The sequence below is a fragment of the Pinus tabuliformis genome, chromosome 8 (genome assembly GCF_031772625.1).
Source record: "Pinus tabuliformis cultivar Carrire ecotype Pingquan chromosome 8, CPIR1, whole genome shotgun sequence".
NCBI classification, from domain to species: Eukaryota; Viridiplantae; Streptophyta; class Pinopsida; order Pinales; family Pinaceae; genus Pinus; species Pinus tabuliformis.
Genome location: NC_142294.1, coordinates 1,590,502,966 through 1,590,518,699, shown reverse-complemented (window position 1 = coordinate 1,590,518,699; position 15,734 = coordinate 1,590,502,966). Strand labels below are relative to the sequence as shown.

General features: G+C 37.2%; 1 long non-coding RNA gene across 1 annotated transcript; it reads right to left on the bottom strand.

Annotated features, from left to right (window-relative positions):
* Positions 1-7,305: 7,305 nt before the first annotated feature.
* On the bottom strand, positions 7,306-11,303 carry LOC149242135 (uncharacterized). The gene is made up of 2 exons (XR_016245694.1): positions 11,040-11,303; positions 7,306-7,895 (listed from the first exon to the last, which is right to left on the bottom strand). It is a non-coding gene; the product is annotated as an uncharacterized LOC149242135 (long non-coding RNA).
* Between the last annotated feature and the right edge of the window lie 4,431 nt (positions 11,304-15,734).

Genomic DNA, 15,734 nt, shown 5'->3' with positions numbered 1-15,734 from the left:
TTGATCACCATATTGAGGAACTAACATTGTGCCCGAGCCCTACTGGCTTGAGAGTTTTGACAGGGTTTGTGTTCGACTAATATAGTCAACGAAGGTGAGTATTGAATAGGTTCTGATTGGACCACAAAACCATGATGAGTCTCAATGATTCCTCAGCAAGGCATCAACCAAAACAAAGCAGGAATTACACAAGCCTTTCGGGATGCTCTCTAAAGAAGCATGAAACTTCTCATTGTGTTCAACAACATTTCTATTGAAGGTCAAGTTGGCTCATGTAAAGCAAGGGAAGTTTTGCATCTTCCACAACTTCACATTGCCAAAGACAGCCGTATTCTCTTGTCCAATGTAAGAAGAGAGAACACTTACAATGCAATATATTCATAAAAACATACTAAGAAATGATAGTTATCAAGATAGAATCTGAATTCAAATGTGGATACCGTACAATACAGAAAACAATTGGCCCACAAAACTACAGTTCAGAAAATTTTAGGAGTATACATATTATTAAAGCAAAAACATGCGCTTCTTCAAATTTATTGAAAAAAATAGGCATGTGGATAGTCCAGACTAATTTTATCAAAAATTTTAATGATTGGATAACATAAACCCCTACAAAAATGCTCAAAGGTCCGTTGAGCCTTCTGATGCAATCCCTTCAAGAAATGTATTTCCTTATGATACACTATAAACTGTACGAAACCCAACAAAAACTAGAGTAGCAGGTCTTTTCTAAAGAACATTAGATTTATTATTGAGATTATTAAAAGTTTGATTTAAAAAAGTTGATAGCCATTACACTATTTTCTTGTGCTTGGTGGGTGTATGTATTTGTTTGCGTGTGTTGTGATTCTACTTTTGATAATGCAAATGATGTAACCTATTCTAGGTGTTCTGGAAGTAAGAATGATATGCACAGACATTAGGTACACCCTTTCAATTTGAAAAATAAAAAATAAATAAGCACATATCAAACAGAGAATATATGACTAAATACCTAGTGGAAGCTACTTATTTAGTATGTTGGCTCCGTTGGCATGCTTCATTTGAATGTAACTTTGTTTATGAAGGTCTAAGCAGGCCTTTAAGGTGCAGGCAACAGTGTCCCAACTACAAATGCAGTCTCCTCGAGACTTCACACATGAACAAAATAGACAAACCTCTCTAGGCATCAGCAACAGCATAGTCTTCTGAAATCTCCCATGGCTAGCTCCTAAAACGTCGTTAAACCATGCACTGAATCATTGTAAATGCTCACTGTATCTTAAAAAATTATTATTACTTGTAAAATTTGTCATTGAAAACAGAATTTTTGTGCGACAGGATAAACAAATTAGTGCAGCACGGACAATCAAGTGAGGATCCGCAGGTTGTTAAAAGGCGAGCCCGTTCGAAAATGCACCTCCCCTTTGAACTTTCTCATTAAATAATTTTAGGTCGAGGGGACCCATGTGAAGGCTTCATAGCAGCACGGATTAAGAGCATATGGATGCTGGTTATATGGATCTTTCAATTTTTGTAACATGTCAAAGGTTGTACTTGAATGGAGTGGTGTTCATTTTTTATGAAATGAAATAAAGTGCGAGGTTGAACTGCAGGGAAAATGGACACCATTTTTTCCAATAGAATTAATTTAGATTTATTTTAAATATAAATCTAACATGAGTTTAGAGGGATTTAATTTATTTAACAAATATTATTTTAATGTTTTGTGTGGTTATTTTTTTTATTTTTGTTTTTGTAAAGTTTTATTTTTTATTTTATTTTGGTGGATATGAGAAAAATTTCAACTTTGATGATGGAGGGACACCCTTACACATCATACTCGATTGGTTTAATGAGACAAGTAAGAAACTTGCAAACTAATGACACTAAGTAAGTTAAAAGACAGGAGAATGGAAAAAAGGGATGCATGGAAGGTGTTGAGTATGAAATGATATAGCCACTCTATTTTAATTTATTTAGGCTTATTATTCTTAATGAGGTTGGACAAGTCCCTATATGGTTACACTTCACTAGAAGGAGGATATAACCACAAAAATGAAATAATGCAACAAGTATAACTTCCAAACATCATGATTCATTTCCAACTTCAACCCACAATCTTTACATCCCAATATACTAAATGAAAAATATTCTTATGAATAAATGACTAATGTACCTCATGCGTGTTGAGTCTCCATCATTGGATGAGTACACTTATTTCAAAAAATGACCTGAGCATATGAGAAAGATGCATCACAAGAGTTGTGTATGTGGATAATGTCAATTATTATTTCTATAATGTGAATCATGGAGGGATGATGATTATTATCTCATGATGCCCATGGCTTCTTTCAGCCTGCCCTTCACCAAGTACCACCGCGGGGACTCCCAAACGAATGGCAGAACGAAGATGCAATACACGGCCAAGGGAATCGAACCCGCGACGTACAGATATCTCCAATTGCTGGAAAAGTAGGACAGAGCCGGCAGCACTGCTATGCCGAGAGAAAAGAAGTAGAAAGTCGACATGCCAACCGGTGCTCTCTTGGACGGTCCGACGGCTTCCGTCGCCAAGATGAACGACGACAACCCCAGGCCACCATTGCTAATTCCCGTCAATAGACGGAGAATTAAATAAACCCAGAAATTCGGCGACATTGCCGTCAGGAAACCAAAAAATGGCATTGCAGATGCAGACCAACTTCAGGACACCCTCACGCCCCAGCGAAGAATCCGATAGATGCCCAGATATCCCTGCACCTGTATCAAAAAATAAATCAGAAACTGAAAGAAAATCTTAATGGCGATCAGCCATCAGATATAAAAGCGCACAGGGGCTGAAAATATCAATTACCGAGCAAACACCCGACAAAGAACACAGACTGCAGAAACCCAACTTTGTATTTCTGGCCGCAGACGAGATACCATCCGCAGACCGTCGAAACCCCGGGGCCTCCGTCCTAGTCCCATGAGGCCGGGTCCATGGAGCATATAGATCCCGTCGGGCTGCAGGATTCGAACCTTGGCTTCACGGAAAGGAAATCCTCTGGAGTTTTCCCTCCATTGCAATGCCAATGGGGTTCATAGTCGGCGAAAATCATGACCATCGTAGGAAAGGCCTCCAGTGTCCGTGCGAGGCTCGATAGCAAGAAATGCTTAATCTGCCACCGCCCGAACAATAACTCAGAAGACACAGAGGCCATTGGGTTGGGAGACAAAAGGACAGTGTGAGGATCAACGACCAAACTTCCTTCAATCGTCTAACACCACAAATCTACGGTCAACAATAAGACACGGCATCGGCTGGGGCAATTCATTTCAAAGGGAAACGCCTTACGACGTAATGAATTGAATTTTGTATCCCAAACTCGGTCAACAATAAGACACGGCATCGGCTGGGGCAATTCATTTCAAAGGGAAACGCCTTACGGCGTAATGAATTGAATTTTGTATCCCAAACTGTTTTCGAAATTATATCCATATGGATTAACTGTTAATAGTTTTTGTGAAGATCTATGATAAACACTTCACTGTTTTTGTGGAGATCTATGATAAAGATCTATGATAAACACTTCACTGTTTTTGTGGAGATCTATGATAAACACTTGCACTAGTGGATCACTTTGAAGAATACCTGCAACCAGGGCAAAGCCATGTCCAAATGACTTGGTCAGCTAGCCAAATAATGCTAGAACATAAATTATAAACTAATGAATATATTCTCTATTCTCAGGAATCCTCTGCTTTTTATATTCGGATCATATAGATAATGAGATCAACATATATGAATCAGAATAAGTGATTAATAAACCAACACAAATCCACAATACAACGAAAGTCACCTTCCTGATCTTAAAATGACCTTGCATTCTGCCACCAACCAGCGTTTTCTATTAATTAATTTAACAAGAGTTCTCTCTTGTTTATTTAAACTGCATGACTCCATTCCATTAGGCCTGCACAAAATTTAATTTGAATATTATTAAATGCAGGCCTGCTAATGGTGATGGAGTAGTTGATGGCCACCATTTCCAAATCTTATATTAAGTTGTAGAGATGGAAATCGTGCTATAAATATATATATATAGTTAGTCACATTAGCAATTATAATTCAATGGTGCTGGCTTGGGCATTGATTTTGAGAATATCATCATTCAAATTCAAAATTCAAGTAAGCAACCTGCCTACTCTTTCCGAATCAAAAAGGGAAGTTATTGGTTTTTTCTCATTTCAAGGATAATCTATGTTATGAACTCACAAAGAGTTTATTATAGATAATAGAATTTTTCGTCCAATTTCTGTATTGCAGGGTTTTTTTCTTTTCTTTTCTTAGTGCTGTTCCCTGCAATTGGAAGTTATATTGAGTGGTAGAGTCATCGTAACTGCTATGTATTAATCATGGATAGGGATCATTATGAATAATATGTACATGTGCATGGGAAATGATAAGCTCTTGCTGCTTGCTCTATTAATGATGAAGGGAAAGCGTGAACTTTCACAGGAAGTCCTCAATTTTTGGAATATTTGATGGCGTGTAAGCTGGCAGTAGAGGATAACTTTGACTTTCTCCATCCATGGCACTGAAATTTTATCTTCGCACAGATTTTCCTAAAGCTAGAATCTCATCAGAAAGCCTTTTCAACCTTAAATTTCCGATAAAACGTTAATGCTTTTAAACTGTTTAGGTGTGCGTATTATATGACTTGGAATTTTGAAACTAAGTCTAACTTGAGAGATTTTGAACCAGAACTCCTTGATGTGTCAGTCTTAATTATTCAAAATCATTGAAATTGGTACATCCAGGAATTTTACGAAGTAAAGATGGAATTGTACCACTAAGTAAGATAAAACAAGATGGATTTCTGCGACGAATTAATAGATCAAAACATCATAATGAGAGTCCATGAACTCATGGGTATCTTAACGTAGATAAAACTGAGTGAATGAGGAAACTTGCAGGCATAACGTAGAAACCTGAGCTTAGAGAAGCCAAAAAGCACAGTAGATTTTGGAATGGAAATAAGCTTTCCTATTTTGGGTATTCTAAGATATCTGTTTTTGTATTTGAAAAATCAGGTGACGTGGCAAATTTATCTCGACACCAGACTTGTGACTGAATTCTGATAATGTTGGTCTGTGATGAACAATTGAAAGGCTACAGTCCTTAATGTGAATAAGCTATGCAAAATTATCTTTAACTGCTTCAATATAAATGAGTTCCATGGCCTTACAAGAAGGAAAAGTGTCTGATACCAACTTGACAACTTCTGATAAAAACAGCATACATGATACAGTACAGAAAATCATACAAAATATTAAGAGTTCAAAAAGAGAGTTTGTCGGTGGAAGTACTCTGGTAGAGGATCTCGATGCTGAAGGTGCACTCAAATATCATAGAAGGAAAAGCAACCGAAAAAATCCCAAGTACTTTCAGAAAAGAAAACTTGTTGCTGGAAAGAGCAAATCTACATCTTCAAGATCATTCAAAATATACCAGGGATTTACTGATGAAAACCATCCTACAGCTCTGAATTCCTTCCATGAGTTTACACTGCCTGTAGATCAAGATGATTTTTCATTGATTAGTTCTCCCGCTAATACTTGCAAAGAAGAAAGCTTCGAACTTGTTTTAGATGACAATGGGGCTTAATACTATAGACCCTTACATTGGGCCTTATGATCATAAAACTTTAAGGGAGGAAAATCTGCAAAACAACATCGATATACAAAGAAATGTTGAAGAGTTTGGGGGTTGTCAAACAATTTCAAGATATGGATGCAGACTTCCTTGGTCCTGGTCTGGAAGGCGAAATGGTAGAGGTAAAAAATTGAAGGGCATCAGAGGGAAGAGGTTTTCATGTGGTGTGCTGGTTGCCAATAGGAGAAAATCACTCTCTAATTCTGCGAGTACTCTGCACTATCAAGAACCTATTCAATTTGAATATGTTACAGATTTTTCTTCCTCGGATTGCTCCTATTCAAAGGATGAAACCCCATTGGTCAGATCCCCCCCACACGAATGTTTTAACCTTGGACTCGCCTCTGGACGATTATGGTGATTCTCCCCATGTAAACAACAGATGTTTCAGTGAGCTAGATCTCCATCCTCTCATCAAAACTCATCACAGGACCAGAAAGTCAGGGATTAGTGAATATGAGACAGAGGAGGAATCCTTACAGATGAGGACTAACGAAAACATGTTAGTGAATAGAAGCTTGAGTCAAAAGTACAGTCCCAAGTCTTTCGAGGAACTGGTTGGGCAGAGCATTATTGCTCAAGCTCTTTCCAGTGCAATTAACAAAGATAAGATTGCACCCTTTTATCTTTTTCATGGGCCCAGAGGTACAGGGAAGACATCTGCTGCAAGAATATTTGGTTTTTCTTTGAATTTCATGGCTGATTGCAATGCAAAGCCCTGTGGAAATTGCAACGGGGGAAAGAATAAGAATAAAGAATAAGAAAGCTTTCGCCAACAGAGAACGAGAATGCCGAGGAGCCATGAAATGAGTGACCACAAAGTAGAGCGATCAAGTGAAGAACTGGTGTGAACTGGCGTGAATATTCGGCTGACTGTGTACCATGGGTTTTCTGTCACCTTCTTCACCGCCGAATGGATGGATGGCTCTCCTCACCACACCCTGCCATCTTCGTCAAGGGACATGATCCGCTTCATAGAGCTCCCTGATGTTCAGATCGAAGGGGATCGAGGCGCCTCAGATTGCTGTCCTCTCTCATCCATCCACAGACGCTTGGCCTCTCTTCGCTGACGCTTGGTTTCTAAAAAGGCCGATGATCTAATGGTTGGAGTTTATTCCATCGTCTAACAATCGATCTAAGGGCCCATAACGAGACACCGCGGCACGGAGGGGAGTTCCTCTCAGAGGGAACGCCTTACGGCGTAATTACGGTATTCCAACCACTATTTTCTGCCATTTTGGCTCCGAAAAATGACATTTCCTAAATTTAAGATCAATTTTCTTTCCTAATTAAAAAATTGAATGATATAAATCAAGTACATTGTTGTAATAATTATTTGCAATTGGTATAAATTTAAATAGTCTAAAAGGTTTGGAGACTAATTGAATCCTATGAACTTGGAGTTTGACTATTAAAGATAACACATGAATGAACTGCCAATGAACTGTGTTCAGAAGCTTCCTTTTAACCTCTGAAAAGTAAAGAAACTTTACACTGCCAGGAAACAACACGGGTCCCAAGAGATTTCGAAATTTCCAAAAAGAATAAAATGATAACTCTATAATATGACATTTGGCTGTCAGCGACCTGAAGTTGAAAAAAAAAATGTTATTTAAAATGCATTTATGTTACAAATATCCATCAAAGACGCTAAGCGAGATGAATATGCTAACATTACAGATAAAATTAACAAGATCCAACCATCCGCCAAAATGTAGAGAGACCAAAAATACAATTCGCAATATTTTAGTATATATTTCAGTTGTGCTGTAGGGATCTCCCCTCAATACATAAAGAACCAGCCCAGAGATGCTGCATAAAGCTACACTCGCTTAACAAGTTGATATTCCAGATTCTCCTGTAATGTACACTTTTGAGAAAAGCACAGCCTTTCTCTAAAATCTATATACAGCTTCTAGCCATCACAACTTGACGACATGGCTCTCTAAAACTGATAAACTGAGATCTTCTCTTGATTGTGATCGTCGACTCTGCAACCGCATTTGACCTCTGTGAGGCATCCACAAGGGTCCAGTATCAGTTTGTATTTGCCCCAAATTGCTTGGAAAACACAATCCAACTGACACAGTTGACTGGTGCTTGAGAGAATCAGCATGTTGCACACTTCCACCCGCAAGGCTTTGCGCAAGTCCAAATGGTTGCTGACACCCTGAATTTGAAGGGCTAAGTGGTATCTTTGCTCTTCCATCCCCTGAAAATAATGAAGAAAAATAATTCCAGTTACATTACAGAATATGATGCTTGGGAAAACACAGACAGAAATCATATACAATTTGCAACATCATGATTCATAACTGTTTTAATTTCATTTCAAGGAAGAATAAACAACATTATTAGAATTACATGACAAATGAATTTGGAAGGTTTCCTGTGATGAGATCAATAAAGTAGATACAAAATCCTTCTTGTAAAGTAAAACTAAACAATAGAAATCTTAATGGCGACCACATGAATTTCTATCCCATCCAATCAGGATTAGTAGACTGAGCATGTTATTAAAAGAAGCAAAGCTTCTCCCCCGAACCACTTATAGGGAAGGCAGTTTCACAACACATGAGACAGAATAAAATGGGGGAAACTAGTTGAAGGATCAAAGCACCAAAGACAATAGAAACAGATCTACAAACTGTAGTCCTGGACTTAAATTTCAGTTCAATGATAATACATGAGAAGAGTAGAACATGCAGCCTACCTCCTACAATGGATGTCAGCCCATCCCCTAGAATTGCCTTATTTGATCCTTTTTTAGTTTTTTATAGTAGCTTCAACCACACCAGTTAGCAATTCTGGAAATGAGTTCAAACAACTTTAGGAAAATGGAAAAGAAGAGATGAAATTCCTCATTGTAAATAAATGTCAGTTGCATCAGAACCAAGCCCATAAAAAAAGAAATCCAATCAGATCCAAAACGTATCCATGTTTACAGTATGTGTAAACAAAGCTAAAGCTTTTGGAGAGATGCAAAAGTGGTGAACTTCTATTCGATCCTTGCTAATTCTGTCCATGATATGAACAACTTCCCCATATAACTCCGTTTGTCAAGAATAACTTAGAGCAATGCCTTTGGAGAAAAAAGGAAATGATAAGCAAATAATGAGCATGTAAGAGGTTGGGGAAAGTTAAGCCTAGATCACACAGGAAACACATTCAACTTGAGTTTGTCACCATGTTGATGGTTATCCCCTGGATTAACTACCTACGAAGGTGCACTGTCTTCGATATCTCTTGCATGTAAAATTTTCCCTCAATTTCCAGGATCGAAGAAGTATGCATTGTATTAAATTATAACCAAAATTGGAATCAAACTATTCTAATGTTAAAAACTTCTTCTGAATGTCACTCATCAGAAAAGGAATGCATTGCCATGGATCAGTGGCCAATGAAGAGGAGCATAAAAAAAATAGTGACAAGCATGATCTGCAATGTTACAATTGATGTTATAGCTCAGATCTTTTTGACACATTTCACAAGCAGGGAACAAGGAAAGAATCCTGAGAATATGACCAGAAACAAGGGTCAACTAAGATGCCCTAAGGCACTTGCCAAGAAACGTGTTGGTGTGAAAACAGAACTAGAGAGGACACTCCTTTGTGACCAGATGCTGAAAAGAGTCATGGCTATGTAGGTTAGCCTAGTAGCAAATTTAGGCACTATGGATCTGGTCTTGAATAGAAAAAACGAAATAACTAATTGCTAGATTCTTGTTTGCATATTAAATACAAGGGGTGAAAAACATATCATTAATAATTTCTCAGTACTACAAGGTACCTCCAGGGAAATACACTTGCTGTTTCTTCAATTTGGTCGCTTCTTTAACATAGTTAAAGACACATACTAATGACCACACAACATTTCAAATTCAAGTTAGCCTCTTTTCCTAAATGACTATCTCGTCCGTAGAAAAGATCAGCTCTATAAACTCTATTATAAGGTTTATTAAGGAACACACACATGGTATGACTTCTACATTTGAGAAATATATGTGTTTTATAATTAAACAAGCTTTGGGAAGTATCCTGTGTACAGTGTTAAATCTTTTATATTTGCTTTAAGGAAGGCATGCTTTTTGAAATTCATGGAATCTCCAAATGTTTCATTGTCCACTTTGACTGTTTGACATAATCCAACAACGTCAACGATATCATGTAGAATGTCATCGAGTATCCCATTCTTCATATCCACAGTTCTTGACTCACGCAAATGGTGCATCAAAGGCACTTGGTTTCATCCTTGTGAACAAAGCATCCAGGAAGGGAGGCACCTCAGCTCACTTGGAATCCCAGAAACCTGATTATGAGGAAACATTAGATGCAGCCACAATGCCACATTATAATATACCCATTTTCCACACAATACTGCCATAGGTGTTCCCAATCATCTGAAACACTTCATAGACTTTAAACCTGTTCTGCATTTAATTGTGTAGTAATCACAAAAATGAAAAATGTGGAACAGCAATAGCCAAACATATCAAGAGCCCATGAGCTTTTAGTCTTGAACAGCTCATGACCTAAGGATGCCTCTTCTGTGGTTTTACCCTTGTTCAGATTAGTGGAACATGAGAAAATTAATTGACATCCTCAACGGGAGTGAGCTGACTTTATTCCACATACTACAGGTTCACATGTACAGATCCTTTGTTGTGTGTTATTTTTTCATGGAACAAATCATCATCATGAGTATAGTTACAGAAATTATAAACTATTGCTAATACTCAGATGAGCACTAGTCCAAACTAATCATATTAATCTTCTCAAAACCTTTGGCAAACCAAAGACAACCAAGCATGGCACTCAAGCAACAAACACTTGTAAATTCAATAAGAAACTTAAGTGAAAATTTTATGCAAACATATGCAGCGGACTTGTGGAAAAAGCAGGGGAATCAACATTTCTGTAACCACAGAGGTTAAAAACTTGACATATGCATAAGATGCAGCGAAGAGTAATAAATGCATAGCCTCTGAAAGAAAAGAGAATTAAAAGGCAACATAAACACAAACATATAGAGGCAGATTGTCAAGTGAGTGAAGGAAAAGAAAAATGATCAATCAAAGATTATTCAATTGGTAAAATAAGTTTTTTCTGAGTTAAGGCTTCTGTGATGTGAATAACTTTGATTAATTTTTTTTTGGATCCATCACACTGAGTTTTTTGAGTTGATATTTGGAGGCTTGAGCCAGCAAGTGTTTTTTGAGTCTTGATGGTGAGCCACTCTGGCTGGATCAAAATGTCAATTCAAAAAACTCACTGTGATGGATCTGGAAGAATTTAATCAAAATGGCAAAAAAAACTGTTGAAGATGAATAATTTAAAGTTTCAGTTACAGAGCTTACCAGAACGACTTGGAGAAATTCCATTACCGATGGAATTACGTCCTTGGAAGCGAAAAGGCGATGGAATTTTGATAATGGGGCTGCCACTTGAAGTGTGTTGTCGAAAAAGAGGCAAATGCGGTTTACGCCATAGCCTCAAGATCCCTTTACGAAGGCACGATAAAGCAAATATTATTATTAAAAAGAACATAAAGAGCACTGCCGTAAGAGTAGTTGGATCTAAATCGAAATGTCTTTTCTCAAAAATGTGAAAATTAGCCTGGCCTCCCTGATTCATTGTGTAAAAGTTTATCAAAACCAGGTTCAGTTTCCATGCGATGATAAGCTCGACCATTCTGTTGCCTTGACTTGCCATCAGTACCTTCAGGAAATGGGCGCAGCACCATTGGAAGACTCCCTTGATGCTTGCCATCATTCCGCACCCACTCATACACATGAACTCGGGTACCAGTGCTCCCACAGTCCAAAACTATAGAAAAATGTGATGCCTCTGTACTCCGATAAGATTTTAACCAACCAAATCCCGCAATGATCAGAATTAAAAGCATTAAGAGAAGTAAAAACCCAACAGCCACCTTTAACCAGCATTGTTTTCTCAATGGTGTTGAAGGTAGGCCCTTCTCCTTTGAAAAGCTAGTGCCTCCTTCTGTGCCCTCGCTTATCGATGAAGGTTTTGTTCGAAGAATACCAGCACCACTCAAGGCTAAATCCCCTTCTTCAGAACCAACCTTGCGGTATGTTGAGAAGTCTTGGAGAGACGATGAAAGCCGCAGGCCACCTGTCTTTCCATAACCTGCCCATGCAGACCTGAAGGGTGAAGCTAAGGGCGGCAATGCAGAAGATGAAACAGAAGAGCCAGAAGCTGATGAAGATGCAGAGAAATGACTCGCCCTGAGCCGATGATCTAATGGTTGGAGTTTATTCCATCGTCTAACAATCGATCTAAGGGTCCATAACGAGACACCGCGGCACGGAGGGGAGTTCCTGTCAGAACGCCTTACGGCGTAATTAGATATTTTGAAAGTGTTTGTATTTTTCTATTTAATTTACACATTATCTAGTAAAAATGAATTGATATATAATTTAAGAGTTATAGATTTTACTTGTGCTAATATATAATAATAATAATAATAATAATAATAAAATCAGTTTAAACAATTAAAAAAATTGACTATATTTTTTTCAAGGAAAGAAGATTTGACCACATTGTTTTTAAGGAATTCTAACAAAAAAAAATCCAAAACATGTAAAAATTAATCAATACACTTAATTAAAAATTTATGTGCTTTGATTTCTTTTAATTCAGTAATGTTTATATATAGATATTTTAAATAAATTTTAAAACGAAATTTCAAAAAACAATTAAGCCCAATTTTCTCATTTTACTCTCTGTTGAACCAATTTTATTAATAAAATAATATAAAAAATTCCTTATCCTTTAATTCAGTAATGTTTATATATATAGACATTTTAAATAAATTTTAAAACGAAATTTCAAAGGACAATGAAGCTCAATTTTCTCATTTTACCTTGTGTTGAACCAATCTTTTTAAAAAAATTAATATTAAAAAACCCTTATCTCATAATTCGTAGACTCTACCTTTGCCTTTTATCATGTTACCCTGTTATGCTTTGCATGTAAATGTACAATTACATAATGCACAGTGTGACTTGACACAGCTCCTCGGGGAGAGGGATCAAATTTAAATGTGTATATTTTATTTTAAAAAGATTATAATCTTTTAATGTGATATTTTAAGTTATAATTAAAAAATATTTTTAATATATAAATTTGTTATAATTAAAATAGTTGGAATATTTGAAATTAATTTAAGAAGAAAATATATTTGTAAATTTAGGCCGAACCAACTAGTGTGGTTCATCATCAAGATAAGATGAAAGATCAAACCATAGCTGTAAGTTAGATAGAGAGTCAATACCAGTGTGGTTCATCATCAAGATAAGATGAAAGATCAGACCATAGCTGTAAGTTAGATAGAGAGTCAATACATTCCAACGGCTATGTGGAAATGGCTAAAAAAATGTTATTTTTTCACACGATAGGTAAAGGGACAAAATATTATAATTTATTATTTATTTATTTATTTTAATAAATTAATAAATTATACATAAATAATTAGATACAACTAACATGATCATTCATTCTAAAAAATATAATAAGAAAAAAGATACGACATAATTCTAGATAAAGGAAAGCGATATTCAAATAAAATAATTTTGTTGAAAGGGAGGAAATAAATAAAAAGTAAATATAAATAATATTAAAAATATTGTTGAATTGAGGTTTCTGTGATCCATAACATTTTTTAAGAAGAGTTTCGGCATAAATCACATGTAGAAAATCTTTGTCAACACGTTTTGAACCAACTAGTGTGGTTTATCATCGGGACAAGTTGAGGACTAAAACCAAAAAGAGAGTAAGGTGGGAACAATACTGAAACATAACCTATAGATAAAACTGAAAACAGAAAAATGATAAGGACACAAAATTATGCAAAACACATAATATGCAAAACAAATCTCATGTATTATCAAACTAGTTTTGTCCTTATGGACTCATCAGTGATACAAAAGAAATGAGATACAAGCTGTCCTTGTATAGCAAAAGTGGACAGGGCAAGTGCCATGCTAGAAACTTCTAGAATAGAGTCTTCTAGAAATATTTTTAAAATATTTTAAAATATTTAATTTTAAATATTAAAAATAAATATTAAAAATATTTTAAAAATTCAGAAAAATATTAGAAAAATATATGCACTGCTCCTGAAGGAATCATGGCCAAGGACTGCGCTGCTCATGTAGAATGTCCCGATCTTTCGCAAATTTCTCCAACAGATCAAAGGTTTAGGAATATGTTGTAGCAAAGGGTAGCACTAGAATTCTTCATAAAGTTTAGGGTTTAGAGAACCCCCAAGGTTTAAAGCTCTAGTGGCTTCGCAGAAATCCAGCTTCAACACTAAGGGAGCCCTTTTGAGGCCAGAAGAGAGAAGGGAACCTCGTGTGTAGACCTACTGCATTAGAGCATCCCTTTGATCCCAATGAACTTTGGCAAAACAAGCCTGGAGAAAATCCGATGGGTAACCTCTTGACCGAAGCCTGGTGTAGAACGCTTGCTTGAGTTCTAGAAACCACATCTGACTACTCTCTCTCGAAGATATCTTTGTAGCTCATTGACCACAAAAGCCACTTTCTCGTGCTGACGATGCCATGAAGTAAAAGGAATATACTGATAGGCATTCAATGGCTTCTGAAAGCATCGGGTAGAAAGCCTTCCAGAGGCCTGAAAATTTGGGCCTTTCAAAAGCATGATTTCCAAAACGTTGATACTAGTGGATGAGATGCAAGAAGTGATCCGGATGTGCTCTAGATAGATGGACTGATAACAATCCAAAAACTGAACCAATCTGTCTCTGGAGCCATGCCAAACCATGTAGCCATCATCGATGAAGCATCTGAAGAGCTGGATCTCGTGAGCATGAAATCTTCTGAAGACTTCTTGCTCAAGGTGGCACAGAAAAAGGCAAGCATAGACCACAGCAAAGTTGCTTCCCATAGTTGTGCCTCAAATCTGCCAGTAGAAAGAGCCATCAAACTCGAGAAAGTGCCACTTAAGCACCAATTCTGCTGCGCTGACCAGGAAGTTGACATCTTCTGGAGTAAACATCTCAGCAGTGCTTTGCTTAAGCATTTCCTGTAAGGCATGCAAGCCTCCCTGAGTGGGAATGCTTGGATTCAAAGACTCAACATCAAAGGTTATAAGAAATGAATCTACAACAAAACACTTAGATTCAATATCCTCTAATAAAGTGAGAGAATCTAGAAGATGGTTTGGTTGAGCAAGCAAGGTGTTGAGAAGTTTATAATGCAATAATTTGCAAAGAGGTTCAAGCATAAAACCGTTGTAGGCACAGATAGGCCTACCAACAAGTGGGCTTTTATGAACTTTCCAAATGAAATAGAGCCTGCAAGCTCTAGCATTATGAGTTTTGACTTGCATTATGTATTCCCATTGTTGCACTAAAAGAAGATTTCTATATCTGGCTTGAAGCTGGCTGAGAGATCTCTTGATGGCCATCCACATAACTACTGCATATTTCTTGTAAACATTAAGATCTGAGAGTTGCCGATGAGCATCAGCAACATAACTATCTCTATTGAGAACAACAATGCGCAGGCTTTTGTCTGCCGGTTCGATTACAATAGGGAGGCGACGAAGACTCCTTAGTGCAAGTCGTTGGGATCTAGGGAATCTGGGTTTGGAGGAAAAGTTTACAGAGGCAATACGGTCATCAAGGATGGATAAGCCAATATGAAGAGAGTGATTAAGGTCAGGACCATTGATAGGTGGTTCCCAAGTGGGATTGGGCGAATGGAAGGGATTGTAGGACTCATCTACAGAAAGTCTGAAAAACCACCTAAGACGACAAAGTCAAGAAAAATATGCATACTTCTTGAGAATGTCATCTATGGCCATGCAAGGAGTACGAGGAATGTATTTGTGCCCTAGGCCCAGCAATTTGGTTTGGCTAAAGGAAAGAGGAGTGGAAGAAAGATTGTGGATAGCAAGATTTCTAATCCTACGATCTATTTGGGAAGGAGTCATTTTTCCAAGCAGATAAGCCAAGTAAGAGGCTGGACTAATGGAGGGCAACCAAAAAAGATGACGGAGCTTGC